At 31.9% G+C, this 22544-nt stretch overlaps 1 pseudogene; it reads left to right on the forward strand.

The window, feature by feature from the left end:
• The first annotated feature begins 8031 nt into the window (after window positions 1–8031).
• Window positions 8032–10729, forward strand: LOC146884129 (uncharacterized; annotated as a pseudogene).
• The last annotated feature ends 11815 nt before the right edge of the window (window positions 10730–22544 follow it).

Below are 22544 nucleotides of genomic sequence, written 5' to 3' on the forward strand. Positions count from 1 at the left end.
CATTTCCCTCTAAAGTCACCATTAGCAAAATAAAAACAAGCATAATTTCCATTTAGCCTTTCCAAGGTTTGAACCCATGACCCCATTGTTACCACTCAAGTGCATAACCATTTCAACCAATCATGTTTCATGCTAACCATCACAATTCAAGTATCATAACATACAAGAACATGTTTTCATAAATTTAAATAACAAAACCATAACATCAAAAGTTAGCATACATAGGACTCGAACCCAAGTCCTCTCGTACAATCAAAGTGCTCTCAACCATATGAGCTAGCACTTTTCCACGTCATACCAACCATAATTTAATGTCATAATTATTACCCCTCCCGTATTTATTAATTAATTATTTATTTAATTAATTAAATTCTACGGGTCTTACACCAAGCATACTTCAAGCACTTAACACCCATAGATTAAGCATACTATTAACGACCCACACTCATTAAGCATGATTATAAGTCACTTTAGGTGCAGAAACACGAAATTAAGATTAAGCATCCATCAAATTCGTATTTTTACCATGAAAACGCAACTTGAAGAAGGGCAAACCATAATAGAATTTCAAAATGAACAACAACATCATGGTTTCATTTCAATTTCATCAACGAATCAATACCAAAAGCTTAGCTAGACATGGAATTCGAAAAGCAATTCAAATAGAAACAAAATTTCATTAGAAGAGTAGGGAAAGAGTGAACAAACACGAATTTTTATTGAAGGGGACGAAAACCCTAAGTTGGGTTGTGCTCCAATGGTCTCAAATCATCAAAAACGAAAAACACTTAGTTGGTGTTATGCTTAGAATGTGAAAAACCGAATGGGGAAGAAGAGAATGTGTTGCCACTCTGTCACAATAAAAATCGCGATGGATGACGAACCAAAAATTAAATTTGAAAAAAAAAATAGTTTCTAGTCACTACCATAGTATATTCTAGAAAACTACGGAAAAACCAAAGAGATAAGACAAGGTCTGCAAAAAAACAAATTTTGGGTCTGAGAGTCGTTTACGCGTAGGGAAGACATTAACACCCCACATCGTCCGTCCTAAGACGGTACCTTTAATTAAACGTACAAAAGGATGTGGTTTTTCAAAATATTTCTTTTCCCCGAAAATAATAATAAATGAATTTACAAAAGAAACAAAAATAATTGTTTGATTTTTTTGGGCCCGACGAGGATTAATTCTCGCTCCTACGTATCTTCATTCACAATGGAGAATCAGGGTTACGTATTTCTTTAGAGTCTTTTAGAAACTGTTAATTTGATTTTTTTTATTTATTTATAATTTTGAAAACCTTTTTATGTTTTTTGGTATTTTTAAATATTTGAAAATGAGTGTCACGCGACGCGAGGAGCTAGATAAACACTAAAATTAAACAAAGAAAATTGTTTTTTATATTATTTTTGATATATTTTCTAGAAAAATAAATTTGAAAATTAGTGTCACGCGGCTTGAGCGGCCGGACAGACAATAAAAGAAATGAAGAAAAAAAATTGTTTATGATTAAAAAATATATAATGAAAAAAATAAAGCAAAATAATTAGAAATTGACAATGACGTACCTTGAAAATTTATCGATATATTTTCTCTTCTATATCAATCTCACCCTCTCGTTTTCCCAACAAAGGTAAAAAGGAGGTGTGTTTCTGTGGGTGGTAATGCAAGAGAAAGAAGAAGTGTAGCGAATATTTTCTTTCGATTTTCTACCTCCTTCAATATGCTTTTTTTTTTGAAAGAGAGATAAAAAAAAGAATGTGTGTAAATGGGAGTGGAGATGGGAAAGAATTAGAGAAGTGTAGAGAATTTTTTTTTTCGGTCCCTTTTCATGAAATAGACTATCTATTTATATTCACAAATTGCAATCCTACCCTTAATTGTAAAAAACAATATAAGGAAGAAATTGGTCATTATGACAACACATTATGGAAATCAAATCATAGTAAATCAGAGCACAATATCAATCAAAATCAGAAATATCGATTCTAACCATTAACAAATTAGAGCACAAAAATCAATCCTAATTAATAATATTGATTCTAACCATATGAAGAGATATAGCTTCTTCTTATTAGAATCATATCACTAATGTCCCTATCAGGGAACAAAGGGTAAAAAATATTATGTTGAGTTTGTTGGGCTCATGTAAATGAGTGTGATAATTAATAATAGATTGAGCTCTTCCTTTTTTCCTTTTTTTTTTCTTTTTTCTTTTTTTTTTGCTAAAATTAAAGTTTGAAAATCTTGGAAGAAAATTTTATTTCACCCTTTTTATTTTCCATTAACTAAAAAAAAATTATTTTTTTATTTTTTATTTTTTTAAATAAATTTATTCACCTGGATAAAATTGAGTGTTGATAGATGCCCCTCTTTACTTAGATTTTACTAGATATATGAAAGTTTGACTTTTTCATATTATCGTAGTAAAAGATAAGTAAAGATAGAGATACAAATTTCGTTCAAGTTTCAAAAGAAGACAAATTTGAAGACAAACTTGACCATTCAAGAGGAGATGGTCTGTATCTGAAAGAAAATACTAAGTGGCCAATATCAAGTAGAGGGTCTCAATTTGACACATCAATTTTTTTTGTTTTTTGTTTTTTGAAAATACTCAAATTAGAGCAATCCTGTGGAAAAGGTCTATTCAAAAGATTCGGTTACCATTACCATGTAGAGGGTTCCGATCCAAATTTTTTTTTGACTTTTTGAGAAAAGGTTAGACCAATCCCGAGGAGATAGTCTATATCCAAAAGATTTAGTGACCATTATCATGTAGAGGGTCACGATCTGATAAATCATTTTGTTTTATTATTTTCTTTTCTGACTTTTTGAAAACACAGATTAGAACAATCCTGAGGAGAGGGTGTATATCGAAAGGAAATAAATCAATGACCATTGCTTCGTAGAGAGCCTCGACGTGACAAAAAATCAATGACCATTGCCTCGTAGAGGGTCTTGATGTATAAAAGAAAATTAATGACCATTGCCTCGTAGAGGATCTTGATGTAAAAAAATCGATGATTATTGCCTCGCAGAGGGCATCAATGTGACAAAGAAATCAATGACCTTTGCCTCGCCAAGGGCCTTGATGTAAAGAAATTGATGACCATTGCCTTGCATAGGGCCTCGATGATGAGAAAAACCATGACCATTGCTTTGTAAAAGGTCTTGGTGTAAATATAAGGAAATCAATGACCATTGCGTTGCAAAGGGCCTTGATGTAAACATACGGTAATCAATGATCATTGTCTCATAGAGGGTTATGATGTAAACATAAGGGAATCAATGACCATTGCCTCATAGTGGGTCATGATGTATAAAAGAATCTGAATTTTACTTTTGAAGTGTCGACAAACACCGCATCAATGCCTAACATTGGTAAGACTTACACAAAAAAAAATATATCATTGCTGATTTTTTTTTGGAAATGATTTTCAAAGATTTTATGAAATATGATGGATGATTTGATGATGCATGACATGTTATGATTTTCTTTTTGAACCTATATGATGATGCATACATGGATGCGTAGATGCATAGGTGGAATTTATTTTTTTTCATTTTTCATTTTTCCTTTATTTTTATTTAAGAGCAAGGAAAACTAGGCTTAGAGGCTAGAAACAAAACTGTGAGGCCAGACAAAACTAGGTTTAGGGGCCAGTGTGGAAACTTGGCTTGGGGGCCAGTGTGAAAACTAAGCTTGGGGGCCAGTGAAAATTGGGCTTAGAGTATATTGGTTATTCATATGAATGAAGAGGACCATAAATTTGAGAAATATCATAGAAACAAAATTGTGTATTTTTTTTTTTAATTTTCTTCCTTCTAAAACGAAAGGATTCAATAACCATTCATATGAGTGAAAAGGGTTTTGATTGGAAAAGTGGAAACTATTTTATTCAAAAAGATGAATTACTCATGTATGCATGACTTGGTATGATGTATGAATTTTTCTTTTGCAATTTTTTTAAAACAAATTCGAATTGATTCTCATTTCATTGTTATTTCTAATTCATGGAATCATTCTACTTTGATTTTTTTTTTACTTTTCCAAGTCATTTCTTTGATCTAATCAGCTACTAACAAACACTTTTTTTTAATTATTTCTTTTAAAACACTATTTGAATGACATCCATGAAATTGCCAAGGGCTTGAAAAGGCTTGGATGAGGTGATGAAGATTAACTAGGGAGTTGCCCCAATTTGAATTGGTCTCAGGGCACAAAATGTGTTTGGGTTTTCCCTATTTATTGATGGTATGAAGGAAATGATGGGGACTTCAAAAATTTGCCCTTAATGTGAGAGTCTAGAATGGTCTTAGGGTGCAAAAGTGTGTTTTACTTTTCCCAAATAAGGAGATTAAAAAATGACGGGATTTTCACAAGTTGCCCCTAATGTGATCACAGTCTTCAATGCAAATAAATGCCCCAATTCAAAATGAATGATGGGAATATATGAATTACAAACAAAATGACTGCCCCAGTTTCTGTTTGGGATTGATAAAGATAGACTATTTTAAGGTTGGTCAAGGTTTAGACTTAGAGTGGGGATATTATCGGAGCAAAGATGGAGTTTCATGAAGAATGAATTGAAAGGGGACAACCCAAATTTAGCTTAATTTCCTGATTACCCGTGCTAATTTTGAACCTTTGGAAATGTCACCCAAAAATAAACTGCCCCAATATTTAAAAGCAAATCTCTGAACACATTTTTTTTCAATTCTTTTTTATCATGTTTTTAGAACAAACTTTTTAACAAATCAAAATTTTCCTCTAAATTAAAACCTTCAAAAGATAACAAACAAACTTTGATCTGTGTGGACTTTATTAGGCTTGTATCGTGGCCAAGGCTAGGGGTATGGATGTAAATGATAGTAAAGTACCAAAAAGTGATGTGAGGTTTGTTTGAACAAGGATACCTGAATAATGTTTCATTCAACATCTGTTTGACTTTATTTTGTTCACCTTTTTTTATATTTTGAATTTTTGTTCGTAGTCTCCAAACTTTTGCTTTTTTGTTATATAACCACATCATTTCTTTCTTTCTTTTTTGATATTTTTTTATTGGTGAACTACGAGTCAGATGAAACAAATGCAAACATTATGTCAACCTTCAGTGTGAGGATGACCCTTGTTTAGGGTAACTTGAAATAAATTTTTTGGAAGGCTCAAATTGGGTAGCAAAGGATAATTACTTTTGTTTTTTTTTTTCTTTTGATAAAGAAACATGGCCACACATCATTTCAAACACATGGTTGTTTTTCTCAACAAAAACTTTAATTCAGAGGAAAATAATTTAGTTCATGTGACAAGATGTCCCTTGTTTTGTTCTTTTTTTTTTCACTTGTTTTTGTCTTATTTTTGCCTAGATTGTCCATCAGGGCTTTCAGCCTAGCTGATTATTCTTCATTTTTTTAATTCTTTTTTGGTGTTCAAAGAGTTTCTTATAATCATTTTAAAGTATGTGTCCCCTTTATGATAATCCTCCACAGAAATGAAAACAAGGTTTAGAGTGGAAGAAAGATGGAAAGGGAGATGGATTTGGGCAATTTCATGTATGCAAGACTAGATGGATGCTTCAAAAGAAATGATAACAGACAATATTTTATTTCTTTATTCAACCCATTGATTTGACCAAAGATTGTTTTATTATTTTCTCATTTTTCATAAGAAAGAGTCCAAGAATTTAGTGACAAGCAAAATGGGAAACAAATTGAATTTATTGCAATGCAATTTTTTTGGATTTTTTTAATTATGCATATGCATGCTATGTGTTTGAAACCATGGACATGGTACGATGAATGACCACAGAATGGGAATGAAATGCATGGTTGTGCTTCGCTGGACACTTATTCACATGATATGCCAATGAAATGTATGCTTATGCCTTAGAAGACATTTTTTACTTTTTTTTTTAATAATTGTGTGATTGTGATGAATTTATTATTATATACAAGGAAATGTGAGGGTAAAGGACGCAAATAGTCTCCCTTTTGTGCCTTAATTTAACATAGGCTCGATAAAGTTCTATGGCAAAGTATATGTGCTCACAATGGTAATTCCCTAATATTTAAAGATCAAGGTCACTAGAGCTATGGCCCACTTCATGGCATTTCCCACGACAGTTGGTAAGCAACAAGAAGTGAGAGTACAAATGAAGCAAACAAACTCTAGTTGGGGTTCTCACAATGACCACTTGAGAAGTACATCCACTATGACACTACTACACAATCCCCTCTAATTCTAAGCAACTCAGACCCGGGTATAGGACCCCACTCGTATAATGAACAAAATGTGTGTGAAGGGAGAATACAATATATACCCAAACCCACACTTGACAATTATTCCAAAGACCTAAATAAAGAAGAACATACACATACAACTATTCCAACTATCAAAAAGAGATAAAAAGATTAAAAAAAGGGGAAGAAAAAATATGAAGAAAAACCTCATCAATTTTACACATCCAAATAAATGGTCAGACTCTCCAGTATCCCCAGTGGAGTCGCCATCTGACGCAACCGAAATCGCGACGGACGACGAATCAAAAGTTAAATTAAAAAAAAACAGATTGGAGTTGCCACCAGAGTTTATTATAGAAAACTATGGAAAAACCAAAGAGATAAGAGAAGGTCTACAAAAAAAAAAAAAAACAGATGTGGTTTCCAAAATATTTCTTTTCAAGAGAAGGTATTAACACCCCACAGCGTTCGTCCTAAGACGGTACCTTTAATTAAACGTTACAAAAGGATGTGGTTTTTCAAAATATTTCTTTTCCCCGAAAATAATAATAAATGAATTTACAAAAGAAAAAATAATAATTTTTTGATTTTTTTGGGCCCGACGAGGATTAATTCTCGCTCCTACGTATCTTCATTCACAATGGAGAATTAGGGTTACGTAGTTCTTTAGAATCTTTTAGAAACTATTGATTCGATTTTTTTATTTATTTATAATTTTGAAAACCTTTTTATGTTTTTTGGTATTCTTAAATATTTGAAAATGAGTGTCACGCGATGCAAGCGACCAGACAAACATTAAAATTAAACTAACAAAATTGTTTTTTAGCTTTAGTTTTGTATATTATTTTTGATGTATTTTCTAGAAAAATAAATTTGAAAATTGGTGTCACGCGCATGGTTATCAAACTCGCGAGTTAACTCGTTAACTCGGACAAGTTTGCGATTCTAGACATGGCTTCCGAGTTAACTCGGAAGCAAACTCATTTTTTATGTAAACTCGGTGGAATCGAAAGTAGGATCTTTAAAATCACGCAAAATCACAAGTTTGAATGGGTGAAAAAACTGAAACGAAAACGATGACGTTTGGGGAGATTTGACTTGATTTTGAAACACGATTTAGGGTTTTTGGGTTTCGAAATTTTCAATCGCGTTCCCCTCTCTTTGTGTTAAGCTCTCGTCGCATCTGGAGATCTTGGCCACCGCAGTCGTCGTCGCGTCCCGCCGTGCTCGCGTTCGCATCCCGTCACTGTTCTCGTCTGTCACAGCTCGCGTTCGCGTTCGCGTTTGCCGTCATTTCTCGTTGATGTCGTCTCGCCTCGTCGTCGCGTCGTGGTCTGTGACAGCTGTTGTCGCCGTTTCATGAGGAGGTTGCAACTGCGCTCGCGTTCGAGTTCGCGTCCCGTCACTGTTCGCAACGCCTCGCCGTCGTTTTGCCTCGCCGTCGCGTCCCGATCTGTGACAGTCGCCGTCGCTATCGACCACCATCTCGCCGTCAAACATTGGTCGCATCTCCCCTCTGCAACTGTAGTGCAGTGAGTCCCGTGCTCTGTCCATGGTAGCTCTTGTTGCTTATAATCACAATTATTTACTTAATTTTTTTAAAATAATTGCAGTTTTATTTAAGCCCTTGGTAGATAGGTTTAGTTGAGCTGTGATTTTTTTATATGTTAATTTTGTAGTGAAAATTTAGACCACTATGTCTAGAAATGCTTCAAATTTAGTGGATACTAATCCAAGTGCATCCTCATCTATCAAGAGACACCGCTCTAGTTGCTGGTTGGACCGGTTCGATGGCTCTATATGAATTAGCAGTTTTTGATCCTTCTGATCCTGTTCTTGATCCAATGTGGAGACAGGGTATGTTCGTTATACCTTTCATGACTCGTTTAGGAATAACTAATTCGTGGGGCGGTTGGAATATCACAGGAGGGGCTATAACGAATCCGGGTATTTGGAGTTACGAAGGTGTGGCCGGAGCACATATAGTGTTTTCAGGCTTGTGCTTTTTAGCGGCTATTTGGCATTGGTTTTATTGGGATCTAGAAATCTTTTGTGATGAACGTACTGGAAAACCTTCTTTGGATTTGCCAAAAAGTAAAAATGCTCCAGGGAACCAATCTGATATTGGATGGAAACACGGGTTTGATATTAATGGCAATGGTAGAAAAGTTAAATGTAACTATCGCTCAAAGATTGTGAGTGAAGGGATATTTAGATTCAAACATCATCTTGTTGGAAATAGGGAGGATTCTGAACCTTGTGCCTCTGTTTCGGAAGAAATAAAAAATTTGATGAAGATAGTTGCGGAAGCTAAGCATGCAGCATTAAAGAGAAGAAAGTTGAATATCATTGATGAAGAAGATGAAGAAAGTGAAAGTGTTGAAGGAGGACATAGGTTGTTTGGCTTTAAGGGAAAGCAAACAGTTGCCAATGCTAGTAAAGGGGGGGGGGGGGGTCCAAGCAACTATAAATCAAATGATGAAAAAAGGATTCAAAGAAGAGGTTGATGCTCAAGTGGCTGAAGTCTTTTACACTAGTGCCATTGCTTTCAATGTGATTAGAAATCCAGCATTTGCAAAGATGTGTGAAATGATTGGTAAATATGGAGTTGGCTACAAACCACCCTCTTATCATGATATTAGAAAGAAGCTCTTGAAACAAGCTGTGAGCAAAATAGATTTAATGCTTGAAGAATACAAGGAGGAGTGGAAGAGAACTGGTTGTACCATTAGGTCTGATGGTTGGACGGACAAAAAAAGACGTTATATTTGCAACTTCTTGGTGAATAGTCCTAAAGGGACGGTTTTTCTTTATTCACTTGACACCTAGACATTTCAAAAACAATTGATAAAGTATTTAAGATGTTAGATGATGTTGTTGAGTATGTTGGAGAAGAAAACGTAGTACAAGTTGTCATTGATAATGCTGCAAATTTCAAGGCAGCTGGAGATTTGTTGATGCAAAAAAGAGAACGATTGTATTGGACTCCATGAGCTGGACTCCATGTGCTGCACACTGTATTGATTTGATCTTTAAAGATTTTGAAAAGAATTTGAAGGTCCATGAATTGACAATCAAGAAGGGAAGAAAGATTACCATTTACATTTATGGAAGAACAATGTTGATTTCGTTGTTGAAAAAGTTCACTAAAGGTAGAGACTTGATAAGACCGGGTGTGACTAGATTTGCCACGGCATATTTGACTCTTGGTTGTCTTCATGAATTGAAGGCATCTTTATTGACAAGGTTTAACTTCGATAAGTAGAAGACAAGCAAATTTGGAACTTCATAAGAGGGGAAAAGAATAGAACGCGTGGTATTAGACAGTCGATTTTGGAAGAATGTCTCCACATGCTTGAAGGCTACTACCCCTCTTATGGTGGTCTTAAGATTGGTGGACTCAGATGTAAAACCCGCAATGGGTTTCATTTATGAAGAGATGGAGTATGCAAAAGAAAAGATTAGGTCCAATTTTAACAATATTAAGAAGAGGTAAACTTCCAAACTTTAACTCATTAAAAGTTTAATTCCTTATGTCTGAAATTTTTTTTGGTATTGAATGTAGTTATGAAGAGGTTTGGAGAATAATTGATGCTCGATGGGATAGTAAACTTCATAGGCCTTTGCATGCAGCTGCCTATTTTCTCAACCCCCACTTCCACTATGAACCTAACTTTAGATGTGATGATGGTGGAGAGGTTAAAGAAGGACTATATGAGTGCATGAGAAGATTGGTGCCAGATATTGCAGAAAGAAGAAAAATTAATTTGCAAATTGTTCAATTTCATTTTGCTAGAGGTCTTTTTGGAATGGAATATGCAAAGGAATGCAGGAAAGCATTAAATCCTGGTGAATGGTGGGAAATGTTTGGGGATGCAACTCCGGAGTTGAAGAGATTTGCTATTCGAATTCTAAGCTTGACTTGTAGTTCTTCGGGTTGTGAGCGTAATTGGAGTTCATTCGAGATGGTAATTTAAATTATTTATAATTTATAATTTTCTTTATTAGGTTTATAACTACTAAAATTTTAGGTTCATACAAAGAGAAGGAACCGTTTGCATCACAAAAAGATGAATGATTTAGTTTATGTGATGTAAAACTTGAAGTTGAAAAGTAGACAAATTCGAAAAACTGTTGCTCTACCATTTGATGACATTGAATCAGATGATGAATGGATAACTGAAAAGGCAGAAGATGTTGTTGAGATTGAGGAAGCTGAAGGTGAAATTGATGTTCAAAATGTTCCTTTAGATGGACCAACAACAGATCCAACTCTAGATGCTCTTGATCTTGATAACATAACTTTTGATGCCAATTAGGATGCACATGTTTCATCGGGGGAGGAGTTGGATGAAGATGATGATGATGATGGAGATGATGATATCATTAGAGGATTAGAGGATTACCCATAGACATTTGATATTTGAATTTATGTTTTACAGTATTTGTATGAACTTATTTATTTCAAATACTTTTAAGCTATATAATTTTATGGACTTGTTTGAATTAGGATATTATTTATATAAATTAATTTTTTTTCTTATGAAGTAAACTCTTACGAGTTTACGATTCGAGTTTACTGGGCTCTCACGAGTTTACGTAAACTCTCGAGTTTGACAACCTTGGTCATGCGGCTTGAGCGGTCGGACAGACAATAAAAGAAATGAAGAAAAAAAAATTTATGATTAAAAATATATAATGAAAAATGAAAAAAATAAATCAAAAGAATTAACAATTGGCAATGACGTACCTTCGAAATTTTTCGATATATGTTCTCTTTTATATCAGTCTCACCATCTCATTTTCCCAACAAAGGTAAAAAGGAGGTGTGTTTCTGTGGGTGGTAATGGAAGAGAAAGAGGAAGTGTAGCGAATATTTTCCTTCGATCTTCTACATCCTTCAATATGTTTTTTTTTTTGAAAGAGAGATAAAAAATGAGGTGTGTAAATGGGAGTGGTAATAAGAAAGAATTAGAGAAGTGTAGAGAATATTTTTTTTCGATCCCTTTTCATGAAACAAAATGTCTATTTATATCGCAAATTGCAATCCTACCCTTAATTGTAATGAACAATATAAGGAAGAAATTGGTCATGATAACACCACATTATGGAAATCAAATAATAGTAAATCAGAGCATAATATCAATCAAAATCATAAATGTTGATTCTAACCATTAACAAATCAAAGCACAAAAATCAATCCCAATTAATAATATTGATTCTAACCATATGAAGAGATATTGCTTCTAATTATTAGAATCATATCACTAATGTCCATATCAGGTAACAAAGGGTAGAAAATATTATGTTGAGTTTGTTGGACTCTTCCTTTTTTTTCTTTTTTTCATCTCTCTTTGTTTTTGCTAAAAATTAAAGTTTGAAAATCTTGGAAGAGAATTTTATTTCACCCTTTTTATTTTCCATTAACTAAAAAAACTTTTTTATTTTTTAATTTTTAAAATAAATTTATTCACCCGGCCAAAATTGGGTGTTGACACACTCTAAGGAAACCCTTTAAAAACGTGGTCACATCACCACATAGCAGCTAAACATGGATGTGCACAAGTCATATGGTTGAAGCATCAACTCATGGACTATGGTGTAAAACTGAGGTACCTTTATATTATGATAATACTAGTGTCATCAACTTAACCAAGAATCCAATACAACATTCTAAAACCAAGCACATTGAGATTAGGCATCATTTCATTCGAGATCATGTTTAAAAGGGAGATTGTGAAATTCAATTTGTTAAAACTGAAAATCAATTGGTTTATTTGTTTATAAAACCATTAGCTAGAGATAGATTCAACAAGCTAATAACTGAACTAGGCATATTAGACATGAAGAATGTGGTCTGATATGTTTTTAGCATGTTAATCTTATGAATCCATGCATTGATTTCATTAAAATAAGCTAATGTGTGCATAAACTGAATATTGTCATATTTAGCCTCTTGATTTTTCATTGTTATGTGTTGATTTTACTTAAAACTGCCTCTGTTTTCAATAATTATGATCTGTCAAACTTTTAGTCTGTTGATTTTACAAATCTATGTGTTGATTTTACTTAAACAACTACTGTATGCAAAAATCATGATTTGTCAAATTTCAGTCTGTTGATTCTATAAATCTATGCATTGATTTCTTTTAAGTTGCCACTGTATGCAAAAAAATTAATCTGTCACGAATTTTAATATGTTGTTTTCACAATTATATGTGTTGATTTCATTAAAACTGTATATGGGAATATAAAGTTCAATTTTAAATCGATTGATTTTTCAAATCTGTGTTGATTTCACTTAACTAAATTCTGTGTGCAAAGTTTTGTGAACTGTTGAATTTTTTAGTCGACTGAATTATAAAATATATGTGTTGATTTTACTTGAACTGTAATTTTTGAATGAATTCAATTCAAAAGCTAACCCAGTCAAAGACAACATCTTGTGTCAGGTATGTGTTAGGTACTGTCTACCTCCAACAACTATTACATCACCTATATGTTGCTTTTTCTAATTTCTTTGACCAAAAAGCATGTGTGATGTGTAATTCCAATGTGCATGCACCTTACATTATCTGAACTGATTGATTCATTTATAAAAACTCATTGGAAACTTCATGATTTGTTGAGATACTACAATCAAATGCATTAACCTGGCTTTGGTAACCTAAAACGAACTAATGAAAATAAATGTGCATCATTTAATCGACTGATTCTGCAATTCAACATGTTCAATTATAAATACTATACTTTAAAACTTGCATTTGCATCAAATATCTCTTAGAAACAGCCACACCTATAATCATCATGCCTCGTCGTCAACAATTTGTTGTGAAATCTGATGAACAACACTCCAGTTCTCCCAATCAAAGTTCTCTAAATCAAGAACATCATGGGAGAATTGAGGCTTGGTTCAAAGGACATGAGGACAACATTCAAGTGTTCCTCATTGAGATTACTATGAAGCAAATCAACATTCCTAAGGTGTTGAGGTATTCATGGTTGAGAACAAAAGGGTTTGAGAGTCTTCTTCAACAACTCAAGCATCAAAAGTTGAAGACGTTCCTTGATCTTTCAGGGAAAATCTATCCTGACTTAATGAAGGTGTTTTTCACAAACTTGTTCAAAAATGATGTGTTGATGTCTAGTGTCAAAGGAGTCAACATGGAGATATCCAAGAAGGCTTAAGGCAAGATGTGTTTAAGTTGTGAAAGGTGAAACTGATATTGTATAAAGAGTTCAACGAAGACCAATATTTTGGCCAATTCTTAAGGAACCTTTCTGCTGAGATCAAGCATTTCCATGTTGGTGGTCTCAATGTGGTTGAAAGGCATCTTGCTATGATCATCAGAAAAATCATAGTTCCACGTGGGATTAACCATTCTACATTGAATGAGAGAGATTTAACCCTCATGTATTGCATCCAACATAATGTACGAGTGGATTGGATCTTTGTGCTTCGTGATCACATGCTTAAGGCCAAGAGGCTCACGGATTTCAGGTTGTCCTATGTGATTTTGGTGTCCAAGTTCATAGAGTACGTTGGGGTTGATATAGAAGATGAGCTAAAAGAGTCAACTGGACTTTTGAAAAACCTCCAATAAAATTCTACACAAGACGGGCTTTACAAAGGAGGGAAATGTGTTGACAGTTGGTGGTATTACAGCTGGTGGTGCACATGACCATGAAATTGGCACAAGTAGAACAAATCAAGAAGAAGAGCCCACTGTTGGACCAATAAACATTATCCCCTACAATCCTTCAAAGGAAAGAGGCCCTATGTACTCACAGTTTGAGAGGATGGTGTTGCATCATCTGCATGAACTCAATGTGTCTCAAAATGCACATCACACATTTTGCAATGAGAGGTTCAATAATTTGGATGGCCAAATCCATGACATTCATGATCTGCTGACTTCATTCCAAACTAGAAACAATCCTTGGGATGACTAAGAGTGTTGGCCTTGAGGATCATACATTGCATTCATGTGGTCGTGTTGCTTTGTTATGTGTTCTACAGTTTTTCAATCGGTTAATTTAAAATTTTAGTATGTTTAATGTATCAGTTTTTTGTTTTTCTACACTCTATTTCAGTTTCTATTACATTGTATTGTGTCGTACTATCAATGAAACTTTATCCTTTGTTTGTGATCTTGATGCTTTATTTCAGTTTGGTGAATCCAAAGGGGGAGAAAAATTGGAAGCATTAGCATTAAAATTGGCTCTTTAAATTGGAAATTAATGGAATTGAAGCCATATTAGTGATAGGGGAGCATTTGCATCTCTGTGTGCTTAGTATCTTATATGTACTGCTTTTAGAAACATTTTTCAAATTCACAAGTTCAAGCCAAGTTAGAAGACAATGCTTAAATGGCACTTCATCAATTCAATGGAGTCCAACCAAATAAAGGTTGATCCAAAAGAAGCAATATGCAATGGAGGTTGGCTTCATCAAATAAGGGAGAAAATGTTGGCACAAAAAGCCTGGATGATTTGGTGCTTAAAGATTTGATGCAGGTACTTGAAGCCATTGCCTTGGAACATGTTGGAACTATGGTTACATTGATGAAGATGTTGAGATTTGATGTTTCACATGCTGATCAAGCCTTGTATGCGTGCTCTGTATCTAGATTAATCATGGGGAAAACAAGCTTGAAGATTGTAATTCATGTTTTAGACCATTTTTCATTAATTATATGTATAGGGTCTTAGTTGTGTCTTTTAATCTGTTGAAATGTTTTTCAACAGGTTAAATGGTGTCTTTTAATCTGTTGAATAGATTTTTAATAGATTAAAAGGTTTGTTGCAATAGTCTTAACTAGTACATATTCAATCAATTGATTTATTTTGTAATCGAATGATTTCACTTAAGTTAAGTGAAATTAACCGATTGATTTGAAAATTAACTAGTTGAATTTCGTAATAGTTTGACTATAAAAGCTATATTTTCGAAAGAGAGCTTTGGAGACCATTCTTTAGCGTGAAAACTTTCAAGAATCTATGGAACTCTTTCTCTTTCGTGATCATACAGTGTGCAACTGTTGAAGATTGATCTTGGATCATTCTTGGAGCATTTTGCTTCATGTTCGAAGCTTGAAGAAGGTGGTTTTGGTAGGCAAGGTAGTGCTACCATTGAGGTTTGGTCTTTCTCAAGTTTTTAGGTTGTATCTGGTGGATTTCTAGGTCTACAAGAGGTGTCTTGTTGTGCTGGTTTGATTCTTGTGTGATTCAAGGGTTATTATGTGGTGTTCTTGCATATTTTGAAAGTATAATGTTGTGAACTTTGTAAGTCTTTTGAAATAGTTCAAAGTCAAGCTCGAGTTGCCTTGACTAATTGAATGTAGCTCAGATTTGAGTGATCGAGTGTAAAAATATTGTGCATTGCTATTTTCTCTAACCCTTCTTCCTTGTATTACACTTTAAAGTTTAAAGAATTTTGATTTGAGTCATCTTTTTGACATTCTTGTGTGATCTGCCATTATCTGTACCATTGCTCATGTTTGCCTAACTCATTTGAACCTATCTTGATTGATCTTTCATATTGTTCCTAACTTCACAAATTCACATTTATACATCTTTCCTAGTTTTTTAGTCGACTGTTTGACTATCTCTGTTTTTTGATTGATTGAAAGTGTCCAGTCCATGAATGTTTGCATCCATACTTGGTGGTTGATTTGATTCAATTGAAAACTGTTTTAGGCTTTTAAAAGTCAACATTTTTTTAACTTGCCAATTCAACCCCCCCCCCTTCTTGGTATTTCAACCATTTCAATACTTACATATATGACTCATGATAAAAAGATTTCAAGGTTGCTCAATAGAGAGGATGATTGTTAAGTGAACTCGAATAGTGTTTTCTACGAAGTTTTTGGTAGGCACAAAAATTTTAGCAACATTTTAGTACTATACATCGTAGTCTCTAACTTTCTTCTACTTCTTGAAATGTTTCATGTAGGCTCTAAAAAAAGTAGCCACTATGAAACTGGTTTTGGTCATTGAAGAACTTCAACTCTTTTGAATGTCTTTTATTCATCAGATGAGATTTGCTAAGAAGTTGACTTTAACCCTTACTCAATCCTACATAATCGGCTTGTAAGGTGAGGTTTGCACCCAATTATATACTATAAATTGACCTTTTCTCTAGTTGACGCGGGACTTCCAACATACCCCCTCATATCAAGGCACATACATCTCGAGTGTGGGACTAGACATTAATGGATAGTCCGATAGTGGCCCGATAGTAGGTGGAACAATAAACCCAACAAACAACAAACTTCTCTAGGATAAGTTCTAACTCATGACTCTTATACCATGTTAAAATAAATGACAAAGAGACATAGCATGAACCTCTAATGCGTGTTGAGCACAAAACGTTATACATTTATAAATAGAAAATAGAAAGAGATGAGTCTAAGCCCATTACATTGAAAACTACAACAAAAAATTGTAACTAACAATATCTAATAATATCTTAACCATATCTAAAAAGATTGATAGTTAAGGATACATTAAATACACTTTATGCAATAATAAATGTTCCTTTCTTCTTTACGTGTCATCCCAATAGTTGGATATACTTATCGATTCCTGAACTATGTGTCTTTCCTTAAATATTTCTAAAGTATAATGTCATGCAAAGTAAATGGTCCTTCTACAAGTAAAAGTGCAAAGTTCAGGAATTTGTTTAAGAAAAATAATTTCAACTCTTTATACAAGAGATCCTCTTATGCGACTTATCATTTTGTAACAGATATGAAAGTAGTAGACATTCCCTACAACATGGAATAAGCATTTAAATGCAATCTATAGTTTGAGCACATCTATGTTATGTCAGACATAAAATACAGTGTCACATTGTTTGCCTAACAAAACCCTTGTGTCCTACATGATCTAATGTTGAATTAAACTATTATCTTTCACATGCAACATAACCATGTTTTATACTTCATTGTTAAAACATTAGGGTTTTTATTATTCAAGTTTAGACTTGTCACTAAGACATTAGGGGTTGTTACATAAGGTGTGAATGCTAGAGTAGGAATTAGAAGAATAATGTTTGGTGCTTTCCCTTTGAATTGGATCATGAAACCCAATCCCAATGAATCCTTTATCATATATTGTTGCACACCATATGTTTGATAAAAATATGAAAATACAGAAAGAGTTTTATTTTTATTTTTGTGAAATTTGATGTCTAATTGAGTTATGAGTTGCAACAGTTGTCAAGTATTTCACAAGTCTCTTGGGAAACAATACTTGGACTTTCCACTTTATTACTTGTACAATTTGGTACATTTGTCAATCCCGTAACGATGTCTTTAACTTAGAAACTAAAATTTTAATTAGTGTTTTATAAATTTTAAATCAATCTACATTTAAATATTTAATTATTTAATATGGTTTGCAATATTTTAATATTATTAGTTCACTTTTCTAAATACAAGTTGATGTTAATAGTTTTGACGTTAAATCCATTGAGATAACATCATTAGGGTTGATCACTATATCTAATGTATTGTTTGTTTTTGAACTTGGAGTTTCTATAATAGTTTTTGTCCTTGAAAGGTGCCTCAATGGATTGAATAAGGAATTGTATTTAAACTATCCTTGGTGTCAATATTTTAGGGATGTGTGATTATTGGGTGTATCGAAACTAGTCCCCCCAATCGAGTGCTAAGGGAATAGGGGTTTTTAGGAACCTTGTTTTCTTTACCATAGATAACGCTAATATTTTGAGCTAAAGTTTCTACAAATGACATTATTAAGGTTAATCACCGCATCTAAAGTATTTTTTGGAACTTAGAGCTTGGAGCTTTTGTCATAGTTTTGTCTTTAAGAAGCTTCTCGGAAGGTGAAGGAGACATGTGTATTTAAACTATTTTTGGCCTCAACTCTTGATGAGATACCTCTAGCATGGGGACCTACAACCAAAGTTATGGGTAGGAGGATACAAGAATACTAATAAGTGTCTATTATTAGGTAAATTGCATATCATTTAGACACTTATCTTGCACTAAATCAATGTAAAAATCATTAGAATTGCCCTAATTTTACATAATTACATAATGAAGTGATGAGAAAATAGAAAGAGAGGAATTTAATGTATTTTGTGTTGTTTTGTGGGTAAAATTAAGTAAATTATAAAGTTGGTGTTGAGCCCCAAAAGTTGCAACTCAAGCCAAACAATGAACTGAGAATGTTAAACTTTAAGCTTGCGGTTGAGTAATAGAATTTGTTGCTTAAGCCACATTTTAGGAAAATTTCACTACAAAGAAACGTGAAGCTCCAGATTTGAAGCTGAGCACAAATAGGAATCCTCCATGGCAGGGAAACCTCCATTGCTGCACTACAAAAGATATATGCCCAAGCTTGGGAAGAAAACCCACTTTGGAAGGAACCTCCATGGCTAAACTTCAAGGTTTGGAAGCTAGAGCAACACTTAAAATTCTATAAATATAGGGCATGATCCATGTTATTTTTATGTTGATTTGAACGCTAATTCTAGTGTAGTTCTATAGTATATCTAGAGAGAGAAACACTTATATTAGTGTAGTTTATAGTAAATACTTGTAAAGGCTATGGAAGGAAGGATGCGTCTCTATGTTCATCTTGTATTCATCATCATGAGTAGCTAATTCCCCAATATTTGGGATTGAATTTAACTTCTAAACTCTCTCTGTATTGCATCTTCTTATCTATTATTGTGTTCTTGTTTATATGTGTTGGTTACTTGATTTGTGTTGCACTCCATGGTGATTTGGCCTATCATAACATCTCAACAGCATTAGATGCAAAGACATCTGGTCTAATGTTTATATCTAATCAAGTCTCTTGTTCCATGGCATATACCAGACATGGATATGTGGGCTAAGTTAGTTTAAAAAGTCTTATTCACAAAGCAAGGGTTCCTCCACCTAGATTGGGAAATCTTGCGTCTAACACCCTTAGGTTCACTCTCACAAACATGTGGTTTGATCTACAAGTTAAGTGTACTTCCGTGAATACTAGAAATAAAGAACATGATATATAGATAATTAAGGGTAATACAATAGATTTAAGAGACCAAGTTCAATCCCAACGTTTTTATCAGCATCTTTTGACTTGCTATCACTTCCACATCTTTTGACTTTGTTCATCTAGAAGGGGTATGCTAGGAATATAGTAAAGTTATGTTGTTGAGATGACTCCAGACTACTCTCCTTTTGTGAATTAGCCTATACTAGAGTTCCCCTTAATGGCCTAACCTCACTTCAGAGCATCTCCAATTCACCGTCATCGAACCATATCTTCTTTAATCTACTTGCTCTACGACTTCATTTCATCCTTGGCTTCTTCTCATTGCATTCTCTTGGATTCTTGCTTAAAGATGGACTCATTAACTCCTAATTGATGCGAAAGTATTGGGTGTACTGGAATAAGCTCTCTAGTTGAGGGTTAAAGGGAATGAAGGATTTTAGGAACATATTTTTCGTTCACATAGGTGATGCCAATATTCCAACCTCAAGTACAGTGAGTTAACATTGTCAAGGGTCAATCATCACATTAAGGTATTGTCTATTTTGGAACCTGAAGCTCCGGCCATAGTTTGGTCCTTAAAAGTCTATAGCAATTTCATTTAACATAATCACTAATTTAACTAGTGTCATTTGGAAAACCCCATTAACTTAAGTTAATAAGGCTTAATGATGGAGTCATCTAATTTGTTAGTTTAATGTCATCTTATTATCTTTTTAGTTTAATTTAGTCCTCCACTTTTTAAAAAAAATTTAATTTGGTCCTCTTATTATTTTTATTCAATTTAGTCTTCATTTTTTTAAACAATTCAATTTTGTCTTCTCCGATTTTAGGCCAAATTAGTAATTAAATTTAATTACAACTTATATTTATATATATATATATATATATATATGTATATTAAAATACCTTTTTATAATTTATACAAAAAATTACTCCATCTAAATACTAAAATTATTTTATTTTCTACACTTTATCTAAATACTCAATTTTTTTACAATGAAATGATTTGATATATAAATTTTAAAATTTATTTTAATATATATATATATATATATATATATATATATATATATATATATTTATATATATAAAAGTTGTAATTAAACTTAATTATTTCTTAAATTAAAAAAAATAAATTTGAAAATTTGAAAAAAAATTAAATTAAATTAAATTATATTTTTTAAAAAAATAAAAATTAAATTAAACTTAAAAATAATAAAAGGATAATAACAAAGAAAAGAAGTCAATCAAATAATTAAGTCGATTAATAAATAAGGTACATTTCTATCCATAATGTCACATCTTATAAATAACTAAAATTTTTTATAATTTCATTATCATAACGTGTCCTCACCTCTTGAAATTAGAATTTTGCTATGTTTGCAATTACAATCAAAATTGTCACCTCAAACACGTTATATATTGGATACACATCAACCGTTCTTGTACATTTTCCCAAATCCAAAACTAATCTATTATCAACCGCCAACATATAGCACATCCGTGTACCACACAATTTTTTTAAGATAATGACGTTTTATTAGATTTATAGAAGTGATATTTTGGTATTTACTGAATAAAATATATTATTTTAATATTTTAAAAATAATATTTTAATTATATTTGTATATATTATTCTTATATTGTTATAGCAGTTGTAAAGTGGATATAATGTTTTCTCAAGAATGTTACAATATTATTTTACTAAATTTATGTATAATTCAAAAAATTGTATATTATAAATTGTGAATAATTGATTTAATACAACAAGATGTATAGTTAATAAATACTATATCTTAAATTAAAGTTAAGATATAATATTTATTGATTGTTTATGAAATATCTAGAGAGGTGAGATTATGGTTGAATAGAACAAAACAAGATTTGTTCCACGTCATAATTGATATCCAGCGTCAGTATCTATTTCCACCACATCCTCAGTATCCATCGATTGTTTGTTATTTTTCAACTTCGACATAATCATCGTACTCTAAGTGTTTCAAAAATGGACCACCAAAGATTCTACACCGGACCCCATTCACCCAGTCTCACAAAGTAAGACTAATTAGTTTATTATTAATTGTTAATCCTTGTTTAAGAGAAAAATGTTGTAATTTTTACAAACACGACAAAATGATAATTATTTAAATAACTTGTTTCTCTTAATTTAATCCGTCTTACAGTATTATACAAAGTTAAACACTTAATATATATATATATATATATATATATATATATATATATATATATATATATATAATTGATATCATTAAAGTAAATATTTAGTTTAAGTCTATAAAGTCTAGGCTTAATTTCTTTTATTAATATTTAAAAAAAATTTCATTAATTTCTCATTCAAACTAAATATCTCTATGAATAACATTCCTTAGGATTTCAAGACTAGGTTGTACAATGGAAAACATGGTTTCCTATTTTAGAAAAATAGCGAACAGAATCAAAAAAAAAAAAATATATATATATATATATATATATATATATATATATATATACATATATATACATATATATATATATATATACATATGTATGTATATATATGTATATATATATATACATATATACATACATATATATATATATATATATATATATATACATATGTATATATATATATATATGTATATATACATATATATATATATATATATTAATATTATAATGATAAAATATAATAGCTGAAAAAAAAAAGTAATACGATAATTATGAAGATAATAAAACAAACAACTTAAATTTAAAACTGTTCATAAATAAAGTTTATAAAAAAAGTACGTTTAGAAAATAACTTATCACATTGGAAATCAAAATAATAACTCATAAACAAAGTTCAAATCAAGATATCTAGAGTAGTATGAAAAATTTAAATGCAATTGTATTATTTACAGAAATATAGTTAAAGAAATAAAATATTATTATAAGTATAAGAATAATTATAGAACAATAGAAATTAATAAAGGAAAACGCAAATCATCACACGAAAGTGTAGGGTTTTTATTAAATAATTATAAGAATAATTATAGAATAATAGAATTTTTAAATTTTCAATTTCATCCTTTTCAAATTTAACTTTTATATAAATTTTACAACAATATTTTTATCAAACATTTTAATAATATTAAGTTTATTTAAACTTTATTTTACATCAAACTTTACTTATATTTTGTTTTAAAATATTTATTTTAAATTGTTACAAAATTATTTTAAATAATTTATATACAAAAGTGATCGTAATATAAAATTTTAAAACAATTTTGTAAAAAATTAAAAT

The sequence above is a fragment of the Vigna unguiculata genome, chromosome 8 (assembly GCF_037176805.1).
Source record: "Vigna unguiculata cultivar grain cowpea cultivar isolate G323 ecotype 2 chromosome 8, ASM3717680v1, whole genome shotgun sequence".
Taxonomy (NCBI): Eukaryota; Viridiplantae; Streptophyta; class Magnoliopsida; order Fabales; family Fabaceae; genus Vigna; species Vigna unguiculata.